The 14,390-nt window shown below is 44.3% G+C and overlaps 1 protein-coding gene across 7 annotated transcripts in view; it reads left to right on the top strand.

Moving 5' to 3' along the window:
- Shal (potassium voltage-gated channel protein Shal) overlaps positions 1-14,390 on the top strand; it is a 129,970-nt gene that overhangs the window by 57,534 nt on the left and 58,046 nt on the right. The window lies entirely within an intron of this gene.

The following is a 14,390-nucleotide window of genomic DNA, read 5'->3' as shown; positions in this document are numbered from 1 at the left end:
AAGATCCGTAAATAAGACGAAAAAGAAAGAGAAGAAAGTAGATGCGAGGTAAAGGTATCCATTGTCTGGACAGATCTCTGACACTGAACACTTGCGTCGTTTTAGTCTCTAAATAACAATGAAATATATCTCGAGTGATAAGAGTAAAAACTTCTTCTTGTGTCTTAACGTTGTAGCCGCGACACCCGAATGATGTATTTCTATGAATTTTTGCGCTCTTCGCAAAATGTATAATTACTTTATTTCTTGATGTGTTCGCGATACGGAAACAGTGAATTATTCAAGAGCCATTTCGAATCGCAACAAATTAGAGGATTTTTTAATTATATTTAGTTTACTACTTTAGTTTACTACTTTAATTATATTTAGTTATATTAAGATATAAATTATATTAGTTTAATTTGTCACCGGTGCGTGGATTTCATAAAAATTTCTCGCTTATTAAACAATGACGGAAATTAATATTTTATCAAGGCATTTTTCTCTGGAAAATACATATGACTTTTGCGTTAAAGGAGGAATTTCATGCCGAGCAGGCCGTTTTCAAGGCTATCTTTACGAATTTTTTTAACAGAAACGGACTTTGATCAATGGACTTGAAATTTTCACAGTGTATTCATTAATGTTGAAAGTATAAAATAAATTTGTTACTATCTATATGGAAAGTACACATAAAACTTCAAACGTGTTTATCTGGAAATATCATTTTCTTAAACTCTCGACACGATTACATTGAAAAACTACTGAACCGAATAACTTGAAATTTTTACACAATATACAATAGACACGTAGTTTTCGCCCTTACCTCGAACACAATTATATTTTATTTTATTTATTTTTTTGAACATGATTACAAGTTTCATGTTCGATACTTTTTTTTGTACAGTCATTATTTTTCTAAACTTGGCTTCACTGCCTTCATTTGGTACGGGCTATAATGGCAACGGTATATTTTAAAAATCTTTCTCAGTTCTTGGTTTCAGAGTAATGAGAGAGAGAGAGGCCCGGAATTATATCGACAGCAAACATAGAGATCGCAAACGAATGACTGCATTTTTATTTATAATTACAAATTGGATTGGTTCTTGTGATTTAATCAAATTTAATCAAATTTAATCAAATTTAATCAAATTTATTTTATACTATAAACATTAATGAATACACTGTAAAAATTTCAAGTCTATTGATCTTACCGTTTTTGTTAAAAAAGTTTCGTAAAAATACGGCGGCCTTCCGCCTATAATTCCGCCCTTAAACGCGCAAAGAAGAAAGTTCCCTTTGCGACCAGATTTCACAGTACGTTTTCTCATACCGTTCCCCGGCGCCCTCAGATATTGGCATCTTAGGGGTAGATTTACCTGAGTCGCGGAAAATGCACGACTTTCCGCGACTCTCGTTACGCGCGCGCGCGCATGTTGCGTACGACGGGAACGCCCCGGCGCGTACACGCTCGCGCGATGAAACCAATCGCACGACGTGCTGACACGTCGAGAAGATTGCAAGTACGCGTCGCGCAGTTCGCAGTACGATAACGACGCGATAGCGGCGATTCGGCTGTGTAATCCACGCTGCGGGAGGCAGAAATTAGTTTATTACGGCAGAAAGGAGGAGAGAGGAAGAGAGAGAGAGAGAGAGAGAAAGAGAGAGAGAGAGAGAGAGAGAGAGAGAGAGAGAGAGAGAGAGAGAGAGAGAGGGCTAGCTAGCTAGTGACGCGCAGGATATACGTCGGGGGTGGTACGGGTCACTACGTATTGAAGCCGATGTACAGAAAGGAGGTAACGGCCGAAGTCGATACGCCCGCGATATTTTAGGACGAGGAAGCGCAGATTGATAACGCTTTTAGATAACGCTCGGGCGAATCTCGAGAGAGATTCCCCCGATTAATTAATCCGCCGGCGAGCTCAGCTGGTGGCTTCGTTTTAAATCCGTTCCCTCTCTCGGAATCCTCAATGACGGACGAGGCTATCATTCCGTGCTCCATTTTGAAGGGAGAAAGAAAACACGAAACGGGAGCACATCGGGGTTCGAGGATTGATAGAATATGAAAACGCGGCGCGCGGACTATACATTTCTAATTGCTCGAGAGTCCTCTGCGCTGATTATATATAATTCCGGGAAAAAGAAGAACGCCGCGCGCGGTCTCTCCTTATCTCACGTCTTGTTCCACTTCGACTTCGAGCCATTCCGTCATTCGTATGGAAGTCTCCAACGGACTGTATCGCACCACTTCCAAGAGCGATCGCGAACTTTTGCTAGCTCTCGACGTGGGGAGACACACGTGAGTATCTCCCGAGACCTGATATTAATCTCTCAAGTTCATGCCGACTTTTCTCGTTGTGACTGACAACTCCGTTATTAGCCGACGATTTCCGACGGAGGGGCGACGGCGGGCGTCGCGTCGCGTCGCGGTGCTGCACGGGATCGCGTTTCCGATCGATTCCGCGGCAACGTCGTCCACGAAGCTGGCGAATCTTTGATTCGGGCTGCCTGGGTCACGCGCAAATCGCGCGGAATCCCCTCCCGGGGGTGCAACGTACGTACGAGCGTTCGAAAATGTCTCTCGCGGGGTTGAACAAAACGGAGAACGTGATCCTCGTGATGATGAAAGAACGAGCGAGCTCCTGCTGACTGCACGCGACGCGAGTCTCCGGATGCGACTGTTTAATGAGCCGCGCGGGTGCGTTCCCGCGAGGGTTGACGGGTCGAGTGCGCATCTTCACCCCCGCTTTGCATCGCGCTGTCAACGCTCGGATGCCGGCATATCGAGATGGGCGGGCGGACGATCAGCCGAGCGCGCTATGCGATGCATAGAAGTTTCCTAGGAAACGCGCGGCACCGTTACGCGCTCGTCGTGTATGTTTTGGGACTTGCTATTTGTCGGAGTAATCTTGGTTGCTGGCAAAAGGGAGTGCAGCAAATAAGTCTTCGTCCCTCCATCTTTGAGGAAATACCTGTGGGCGGCGGGTGAATTGACATTCCCTAATTCATCCAAAATCGATATCGTATACCTTCCTGTTGCTATTATGGATAATATATCTCCCTTGACGGGATTATTTCTTGAAAAATGTGAGACATGACAACGGCGCAAGGCGCAATGTCGATAATGTCGAAAGTTCCAATATTGAAACTTTGTAACGAATGGGTTTGAACGAAGGCTTATAACTCTGAGTTACTTTATATTGAAATTTTGCGACTGCGGCTGAGCAAGCGAGAGAGAGAGAGAGAGAGAGAGGGGGGATAACAAATTACTATCTATTGATTAATATGAAAGAAACCTTCACTCTGCGGCACAGAGAATCGATAGATATTAAAAGTTGCAAGTTGACCTGCTACGACAATTAATAGCTTCCGTTGGAACCTTCGCAAATATCGATTTTGAGTTGATTTTACAGAACTATTTTACAGAAAAATCAAGGGAAATGCTGTAAGTATATTGCTTCGCGAGTCAAAGTTGCGAGAGGAAACGAACGCGCGAAGTAATTAAAAGCCGTGCAGTGATAACCAAGTGGCATTGATATATTGTTTCTGTTAGACAACTCGCATACCGAGAATGAGATGAGGGGAACGCGCGCATTCTAACCCTTTGGCAATCTTGAGTATCTCTTGCCCTCTCGTGCGTAACGTCCTGCAAAAACAAGCGGGCGGAAACGTGTATTTCCATTTCGGGTTTGTGCACATGCGCGAAGTGCATACTAGATGCACGGTTTTACGTCATCGTGCCGCTAGCAGCGCCCGTACAAACGAAGATATTTCGGGAATCCTCGAGGGGGGGAGGGGGTGAGGGGGAAGGGTAGAGTGGCCCTCTTCTTCGGGCAGATATTCCAGTGGAATCCTCGTGGTGCTCGCGCGAATTTGCATTGTTACGGAAACGAGAGGCGAGGCGAGGCGAGGCATCACACAGCATCGCGCGGTAAGACGATGGAGTAACGGTGCAATTAACAATTCAATTGCCGATCCGCGGATTATCCGTTTCCTTTGTGAATGCCACAGCGCAAATATGTGATCGACGCGACTCTCGCACGGCGGCGGGTTTATTAACGTTGCCGCGGCAACTCGACGGATATTTCCGGACGGTCGTGTGATTATACGGAAGATTATACGCCGTTCAGTCACGCGTTGAATTGTTATCGCCTCTCCTCCCGTTCGTACGGTACGCGACGATAACGTTCGTCGGGCCTTTGTTTGTCGAGACGACGCCTGTCCAAGTTTTGAGGCATGTGAAGAATTTGAATAAGTTAAAACGGCATTTCCTGGAAGAAAGCAATTATTTGCAAGGCGACGTGAAATGGCCGAGAAATCGCACGCGAACCATCGCGCTGCTGTCGCCTCTTTAAGGGGACTGGAGAGTCAGATTGTTGAAAAATTGTGTTTGTTTTTGATAATATCTTGTGACGAACTGAATAAATGTGCAAGAATGAAAATTTTAGGTATATTTATACGATATATGAAGAATAGAAAAATTTTGTTTATTAACAAATACTTATATAAATATACGATATATATAGCTGAAATATGGTATACTCTCCTTTTTTTTTCAAGTTGTCGTTTTTGCAGTAATATCTCGGCTCTCGATGGTCCGATCAGAGCGAATTTTAACTAGAAATCTTGAGGAGGCTTATCATTATCCACGGTGAACCACTACAAAAAAAATCGAACAAAATTAACAAAATGGCAGCTATTATTAGAAAAAAATTCTAACTTTGTAGTTCTTTTACAATAAAAAATTAATACCCCGAAATGAAATATTTTGACGTAATTGTCCATGGTTCATCCATGAGAGCCAGATGAACAAATATTATTGCTTTAAAATTTCAAATCGATACGAAGCTCTCAGTTTCGGAGAAATCATTGCAAAAAATTGAACAATAAAATTTCGAGAAAGACGCGTTTAAAATTTAAGTGGACGTATATTTATACGAGTATCTGTTAATAAACAAAATTTTTCTACTCTTCATATGTTATGTAAATATATCTAAAATTTTTGATTCTTGCACATTTATTCAATTCGTCAGAAAATATTATCAAAAACAAGCACGATTTTTCAGTAATCTGAGCCTTCAGTCCCCTTAATGGAACGTTGCATTTCTCGCTATATGTGCGACGGAGGACGGCGTCTGACAAGATACGAGACGTATTGAGGCGAATTTGATCGGGCTCAACTCGTCATTAAATTTCATACCGCCTCGGCCTCTCCTTCCTCGTCGCGTTCGTTTCTCCGCGTCTTCGACGCCTCGGGCTGACGATGTCGACGTGGTCAATCGTCGGTGTCTTCGGGTCGGCGTATTGATTTCTTCCGGGCTGTGGTCGCGGGCTCGATCGAACGTCATCGGGATCGTCGACGCGGCGTGCGAGACGTCATCGTCGTGACTAATTATAGTCCATCACGGTGTGTCGAAGCGATCCGACAATAGCGATCGGCTTTTCCATATCGAGCGGACGATCGCCGGACGAGAATAATCGCTGACGTACAGGAAAAATCCAGACGTACAAAAGATGAGACGTTTACCGCAGAGGACGGGAAACTCGGGGGGATTTTGAATAAACGTCCCGAGATAATGAGACGTTGTTTCGCGTTCGCGAAAGTTTCGCGGCGGGAAGCCCTCTTTTCGCAGCGAGAAACGTAGAAGAAAGGTTTCTTCAGCTTCTTTCGTACGTCGTTCATATTCTATACGGCGTTTTTAATAATTAGGTAGGGATTGTACGGGGGCGAGGATAGAATCTGCTCCGGGAACTGTGTAATAATAATAATAATAATAATCTCAGGCTGAAACGACCGCGCTTGCTCGCAGTCGCGGCTGACGGAATCGGAGAATCGGGGGTGGAATTTAATAAATATGTAATGGCCAGGGGGAGATATCATGTAAATGGACGGAATTAATGCCGACGTTTGTGCGGGGGAGAGTGCGTTAATTATTCCGAGTGGAATAAAGTCGGATGAAAAGAACATTTGACTCGGGAGATCGCGAAAAGAGGCAGCGACGCGGTATACGATATACATTAAGTCAACGAATACGGTAAATAAGAGCTGAATACAAATCATCGCCTCTTGTGAAATATTCAAGACTTTAATTAATATTCGACCTGCGAATCTGTCGTGGTATATAATATTCTTCCTTTCAGGTTTAAAAAATTAATGCTATCGGTACATACGTAGGAGAATGAGATGATGTTTTAAAATTTAAACAATATATAGAGCTGATCGGAACAAGAAAAGTTCATGTGGACATATGTCCGAAGATGCGTAATTTTCGAGATATAAAATATTAAATTATTTCGCAAGACCGTACATATTTTTTGTCTATATTTCCAAAATAATTTGTCATAAGAATGAACGTTTTTCAATGTGGTTTTTCAAAAATTGTATTACATTTTGGGATCTGTGCTGGACAATGGTAGAAGAAAAAGTATTTTTACACACACACACACACACACGTACATATACATGTAACAATTTTGCCATAAAATTGTTAAGCCTGACAATACGTGAAACTTCGCGGAAAACACGGAAGGCCGGCCGACCGACGGCGAAAATACACGGTCGAATTAGCACTTGGCGTTCCGGAAAACCGGCCGCGCCGAAGTGTGTCTTTTGCCCCCGGTCTGAAAAAAAAATGAAAAAAATACAAAATAGAAGAAAAGACACATCGTACGTGCGCGTTCGTTTATTAAATCATCAGAAGGTTTCGTTGTGCATAACACACCTTCCGCGCGCGTTTACCAAGCGTCGTTCCGGAAACATCCTGAAGAGAGCGAGTGGGATACAAAACGGCTAGCGGATTCGCCGTTACGTATGCACTGCTCCCCGAGAAGGGTTGTCGCAGTCAGGAGTGTTCCTGAATTTAATATCGGCCAGCTGGAAACAAACCCTCCGCCGGAAAGGGTGAAAGCCTCGCCACGTTACGGCCGGCCGGAATGGAAGCCGGCTGAGAGCGGAGGGAATAAAACATACCGGTCGAGACGCAGCCGTGACCTGGACATACGGGGGGCCGTTCTTCCAGGTCGCCACGTTTCACCACGACGTCGCGAGGTGTTCTTGAGCGTGGGCAAAGCGCGATCGCCGCCGCGGCGAGATTCGCGATATTTCGCCGCCGGTGATTCATCATTGCGCCGCGAAATCAGGTTAATCGAAGGAGCGTCCTTCGCGATGCGCGCCTTCGCTTCCTCTCGCTGTCTTTCTTTCTTGCTCAAGATTTCGAGCTTCGTTACGCGTTCTTACTTCAATGTGTTGCGAATCGAACGATGAAGCTGTCGCCGAAGAAACATTGAAACGTTGAAGTGCAGCAGCACGCGAGCTCTCGAATGGCTATCCTGCACGGCACGTCGTTACATCCGTCGCGAAATCAATTCCTGCCGAAATGTGTGTATGCGTGTTTCACTTGTCACTCATTCTCGCCGGCACTTCGGAAAAGTGTCGTTCGCTCTTTCTTCTGCGAAATATTCGAAATTTCGAAATCGGATTTGTTACATTAATCTCTTTTGGCAACGTCATCCCTCTTCGTCGCCGTTCACAAGGACGGGATCTATAGTCCTCCCCAGCGCGGACAATAGAATTTATATTTACGGCGTAATCCGAGCGTGTCGCTGTCGATTATCCTGATAAATCTGACGATTGGTCCTCCGTATCGTTCGCCCAGGTCTCAATATCGATGCAGTACGACGTCGGGCTGCGACCGATGTCGATGACGTATGTGCAGCGGTCATTCCGTTGATTCCGCAGTCACTGTGGTATTTAGACAATGCACTCCCGCAATTCCACCGATGTGCGCGTCTGACAACGCGCGTTTATTCTCGACCGCGATTCTCCGCCTGGCCGCGGAATGTTGTAAATATTACAACGAAACCAAATACCCTTTCCTGCTCACCTACGGCTTTTGCGGTAAAACGCATCCAATACGTATTAACCATAATTGATGTGACATGTACATGTATCTATTTTTTTATATATGTTATAAAATATATAAATATTTTTATATATTTCCTTCGATGTATTAAATATTATATTAGATGCGTGCGGTCGCGAGCGGTCTTTTTAATTTACCAAAGTGCCGTCAACCGAGGTGGCATTTTACGACTGCCGAGAAAGAAAAGGAAAAATACATACATACACACGAGCGTGTCCAAGGAAGACCTAAGGACTCACAATTTTCCGGATCGTCGAGAGCTACGTGTCGTCCTTTCGCGGGTGGGGAAGGAATCGCGCGAATATATCAAACCGCCGTTATGGTCGTAAAACTGCGGAGCATGGCGGGTCACGATGCCGCATCGAGTTATTTATGAGGCAACGTGGCGGCCGCTGTTGGATTTACGAACACCGATCTCGCCGGCTCTGTCACGCCGGGAATGCGAATATACATACACGTGCCCTGACCGCGCGTCTTACAGTTCCCGACCTGTCACTGCTGCGACCATATTGGACCATAGCGCGTGCTGCTGTTGGAGGCGAATAACTACCGGCAATACAACTCTTAGTCCACGTCGGGCTAAATGAATTTCTCGCGTGTCGACACTCGCGTCTGACAGACCGGGTGATTATAAAACAAGCGTGCCGGTGATTTCTCCCTTGGTTTTTACGGATTAGCGAGTAAACGCGAGCTTTAATCGACGGCTGTCGTGACGTGATAATTTTACGATTCAGTAAATTGCAATTTTACAATTCTCAGCTTCGCCAAACGAGTGTATTAATGATCGATCGAGCGCGTGACACACGACGCAAAGAGTGGCTCGACAATTTCACGTTTCCGGCAGGGTTTAGTATAATACTGTAGTAGTGGGATCAGAGGAGAGATTCTTATAAAACTACAAGCGAATTAGGTAACTAGAATTCCTCTGGATATGAGAATGAAAGATTAAGCACAGACCCGCAGCATGTCCGGCTGCGATGACGCGAACGTCGTCCAAAAAAAAATCCGCAATCTCGAGACCCGTACACTTCGCATTAACTTTTCGTTCACCGAAGCGGCATCGGCGAAAGCTTTTGGAGGAATCGATCGGACCGCACTGACGCGGCGCGCATTCGACCCATCCATCTTTCTGAAACCGTCATTAACGGTTCTCCCTTTTGCGCGCTACCCGCGCGAACAATGTGATACGTGCAGCAGCGTATCGCGAATTTTCTCTCCCTCTCGCCTCCTCGGGAAAATAACAGGGTTAAGGGAGACGAGGAGGCGTCCCTTATTGAGCCGATATCTCGCCTCCATGGAAGCTCCTCGTTTTATTCCTACACTCAGCTACCCTCGAGGAAGATGCGGTGAGACGCGATAAGGACACGCTTAATCTGGCCTCTGCCAAGGCAACGGGTAGGAAGATCCTGACCGATGGAATATAACAGGCCGCCGACCGCTTTTATGAACAACCCTCGGGACTTTGGGCGCGATTTGCGTGGGAAAAGCGAACGAGCGAACGAGCGAGCTAGAGAGAGAGAGAGAGAGAGAGAGAGAGAGAGAGAGAGAGAGAGAGAGAGAGAGAGAGAGAGAGAGAGAACGTAGTGTTTAAGTTCCGGGCCATCTCCGACGCGTCGTTTGAACCCACCGAGAACTCCGAGTGAGCGAAATTTTATCGCGAGCAGCTCGATAATCTCAAGCGAGAGGTTCGTTGTCGCGTAGATGCGATTCTGTCTTACGGATTGTACGCGAGATATTTGTGTCAGGTTTTTTCAGAAAACCGACTTATCTAGGCCTGGTTGATCTTTTTTCTTATTTACTTGTGGCTGAAATTAGATAATTTCTACTCGTATTTTTCCACTCGCGACTTGATTTTTGCGAACTTCATAACGAAAAGTGTTTTATTTAGGTACTTTTTATAACGACGTTAGGAGGTTTCAAATTTGAATAATACATCGCAAGATTTCTTCGAGGACTCGATTAAATAATAACGAGTGGCTAGAAGAGAGAATACCCGAGCCAAAAATTCAAGAATTTATTAATCATGAGGAGAATGGTATGTGTGTGTGTGTGTGTGAGGACTAAAATTATTAATCAGGTCAGACATTAAATATTTTCAAGTTGACGAAGATTAAATCTAGCTGAATATACTTAACGTTCTCCCCCGTTATTAGTCGTAATCGTATTCACCGAAATAATCGTTCTTATTATTATTTCTCTTAATTTATCGTCGGAGATGAAATATACAAGGTCGAAATGTGCGACGCTGTCTAAATTGAGGACAAAAACTGCGGCTTACACTTTCGCAAACGTCACTCGAAAATGCTCCGCGGGATAATCTAAGTGGATTCTGTGGCCGACGATGATCTCGCATGTTTATTACGCAAATCACGCGACTTTCGCACCGAGATTAGAGCAGCCGGCTCACGAACGACGGAGAACTTTGCGAGGACAAATCGCGTCTCTCTCTTTCCTCCGCTCTCCTTTCTCTCTCTCTCTCTCCTTCAGGAAAGACCATCGGAAAGTGTTGAAATATGAACAGTCTCTCGCGAATAATCCTGCGGTTCTCCAAGATCAAGTTCTTTCGAATGCGAGCCATCTTGTAGCTTTGAAAGCCTTACAAGGCTCCCTCGGGAGTTTTTCAGACAGTTGACGAAGACTTTTCCACGAGGCGGTAACTTTTTGTGCAACTGGGATATCAATACCACCTACGCCGAGGTGCATAAACCAATAACAGGTGTATGCGTTTGTCTTTCCTTTTGGTACTCAAATATCATAATTTATTTATTGTTACGGTGAACCGTGGAATTATTGATCATCTAAGGGATATTCGTCCTTGGCATGTTTAATTAAAAGCAATATCAGTGTTAAATATATATTACGGTCCGTTTTTTGTCTCTGATTCTGGAGAGTTTCGTCTGAATAATATGAAAGATGATTCCAAGTAATATTGTTGTACGGCCCCCAAGCTATTCAAGCAACATACGATAAGTAGGCTAATCGGAGTCAGAACCGTGAATGTAGCGTGTAATTTAATCACAAGCTCTCGGGGGAATAAAATCTCTCAAGACGAGTGTATATGATTCCACCGGCTGAACATTTCTTGATCTTATTTCGCGCTCACTTTCATAAATGAATTCATTTGCAATGAATATTAATGCTGTGTCACAGATTGAATTAAAATATATAATTCTGATGCAAATATGCGCCCGAAAAATACGAAAGAAAGCAACACGCATTTCTGCTCTGAATGAACAAATTAACGCAATTTGTCAGGGGAATTTTCCAATCGTATAACGACATAATAACATACATCTGATAATTATACGAGGTATCGCGGGTAAATTATGAGTGGTCGTTATCTTTCGCACGGCGAAAACGTTTATCAGTTTATGTGGACCTCGTCTAGTCGTTTCGAGGACGTTTATCACAAAGGAGAGATCGAGGTGCTGCTCCATTCTATACGAGCAATATCCTTTCGTGCGACGCCGAAGAACGCGACGCTCACTCGAGCGACATCGAGATCACTCGATAACCCCTCGTTTTTCGAGCATCGCTCCCGCAGGATTTCTTCGTGGCGTCCCGTTTCTCACGCGGATCACGAAATCGCACGCGCTATCCACTCTTTCGCACCTACAGGATCTCTAGTAATTTAGTCTAGTAATTTAACTAACCATGAAAGATTGCGCGGAACAGGCACAAAAAAGGGATTGAATTACGCCGAAGAAAGAGATTTAGGAATTCCCAGACGGAATTCTCCTTTTCTATAAAGTCGCGAGTGATTTATATATATTTAAAAGTTTATATGTAAAAAGTTTCATTTATATACTAAAATATTACTCCTCTCGATGTATTAGGTGTACAAATGAATAATCCAAATTATTTTAAGCAGTTATGAAATCAATTTTAAAATGAATAGATTTTCCCGCTCTTTTGTGATTATGCAATGTTGACATATAGCTATTAAAAAGAACATATAGTTTGGCGAAAGGCCCAACATAACCTTCAAAAGTATTCAGTTCAGTCGAAACAGTCGAAAATGGCAACAGATAAGGTGCATATCCGACACTGCATTCTTTACGAATTCCAACAAGGAAAAAATGCTGCAAGAGCGTGCGAATCGATTTGTTCCTTTCTCGGCGAAGGTGTTGTATCGTACGATGTGTGTGCATTTTGATTCAAGCGGTTTAAAAGCGGTAATTTCAGTCTAATCGACAAACAACGCCCTGGAGGCCCTCCGAAGTGCGATAATGATGATTTGAAACAACCGCTCGCTGAGAATTCGGCACAAACACAAAAAGAGCTTGCAGAACAGTTGGGAGTAACGCAGCAAACGAATTCCAAACGCCTACATGAGATGGGAAAGATCCAGAAAGAAGGAAAATGGGTTCCGCATGAACTCACTGAAACTAACAAAAATCAACGAGTGGCAGCGTGTCTTTCTCTTCTCAATAAGCAGTGTCGAAAGTCTTTCTTGTGGAAAATCGTTACGGACGATGAGAAATGGATACTCTACTGACAATCCGAAACGCAGAAAGTCATGGGTAAATCCCGACGAATCATCAAAATCGGTTGCAAAATCCAATCGCTTCGGAAAGAAGGTTCTTTTCTGCATTTGCTGGGATATCAAGGGCGTGCTTTATTATGAGTTGTTGGAACCGGATGAAACAGTTACTGCGGACTGCTACCAACGTCAGTTAATCTGCTTGAGTCAAGAATTGGAACGAAAACCCCCGTATACTGGCAAAGGAGAACCTCCAGTGAAATTGTTGCATGACAAAGCCAGGCCACACATTGCTTCCAATACAAAAGACACCATAATGAGTCTTGGCTGGGACGTCTTGCAGCACGGCCGGCGTATTCACTAGACATTGCTCCATCCGATTATCACTTGTTCCGGTCGATGCAACACGCCTTGTCCGATATGCACTTCCAATCAGTGGATGAGATCCGAAAATGGCTTGACGACTTTATCGTGTCCAAAGACGTAACATTTTTCCGAGATGGAATTCATCAGCTGCCTGAAAGATGGCTTAAAGTTATGGAAAGCAACGGCGAATACTTTGATTGAACAATTTAATTTACTTTCTTTTAAAATAAACCTTGAATGTAGCTGAAAAAATTGGATTATTCATTTGTACACCTAATATTTTTAAGTAGATCGGAAGAGTGTCCATTTTTATGTGAACGATACCGAAGATGAAATCACGCGATTCGAAATAGAATATATCTTTTTCCTCCGAAAGGTTTACTTTTCTCCTTCACGCCGATTCTCTTTTCTCTTCTTTATATTTCGGATCTGATGTGTTTTCTTAATTCTTCACTAATATGCAAACAGATCCACGTGGAACATCGGCTACACCAACAAAAACGTCCCGATGTTAATGTAAAGTAGGTCCGACGCATTCCCAGCGGAAGTTCGTGGAGTCGTGTGCGAAACAGGCGCGTGTTATAACGTAACAACGAGGAGCAAATGAAAGAGCTGGTTGCTCGCTTCCTCATCTCGGCGTAATTTGGGTTAACCAGCAACTTTACACATAGATTAAGCATTATATGACAGGTCGAAGTTGGGTCAGCGACGGTAACATGTCGAGAAATAGTTGCGCTCCGTCTTGCGTCGTGGTGGGAAAGTGCGCGACGGTGTTCAGCAAAGTACATTAATTTATTAGCCGTCTATAGTTAGTAAGTTATTATCCTTTGGAAATTAAAACTTGATTAGCCGAGAAAGAAAGAAACAGAAGAAAAAAAGGAATCGTCGGGAAACAAAATTTTTCTACGGACAGAGAGAGAGAGAGAGAGAGAGAGAGAGAGAGAGAGAGAGAGAGAGAGAGAGAGAGAGAGAGAGAGAGAGAGAGAGAGAAAGCGAGAGAAAGGAAGACAGAGACAGAGAGTGAGAGAGAAAATTTGTATCGCGTCGCCGAGGAAGCGTGAAATGTGATTACGCCGGAAGTTAATACGCTTTACTTCCGCGCGATGTTACGCGACGCGCTGGTACTTTGCGCGCATTCGCGCTCGTTAATTATCACGCGCGCGCCAACACACGTGACAAACGATATATATCCCAGCGGGAAAAAATAATTAATCGAATAATAATTCCATTGTGCTTCGTTAAGAAGAGTATGATGACAAACCCACAGAGGGGCGCACGGACTCGCGTGCGCTGCAAGTCTAATACAGACAAACGATAATTGAGCGCGAGCTACTAATGGCGTAGCGATTATATAGATTCGATCGTTTCGACACGTTCGACGTCGCGCGGAGAGTCGCTCGGGAATAATCCGACGTCTTCTTGCCTCGCGCACACCTCGAACCAAGACCTCCCCAGCACACGTCCTAATTCATGTGTGTACGTGTGTGTATGCGCCCTGCTTGCGAGAATTGTCGCTGACTGTTGGCCTCGCGCTTGCTCACCTCCCTCAGCCGACGAATGGAACACCGGAAAGACCCTGCATGTTCCGCTACCTCTCCTTTCAACCCTCTTCGGTGCCGGAGGTATCCAACGAGTGTGCT

This window comes from Harpegnathos saltator, unplaced genomic scaffold (assembly GCF_003227715.2).
Source record: "Harpegnathos saltator strain DR-91 unplaced genomic scaffold, Hsal_v8.6 scaffold255, whole genome shotgun sequence".
Taxonomy (NCBI): domain Eukaryota; kingdom Metazoa; phylum Arthropoda; class Insecta; order Hymenoptera; family Formicidae; genus Harpegnathos; species Harpegnathos saltator.
This window is presented reverse-complemented; position numbering and strand designations above follow the sequence as displayed.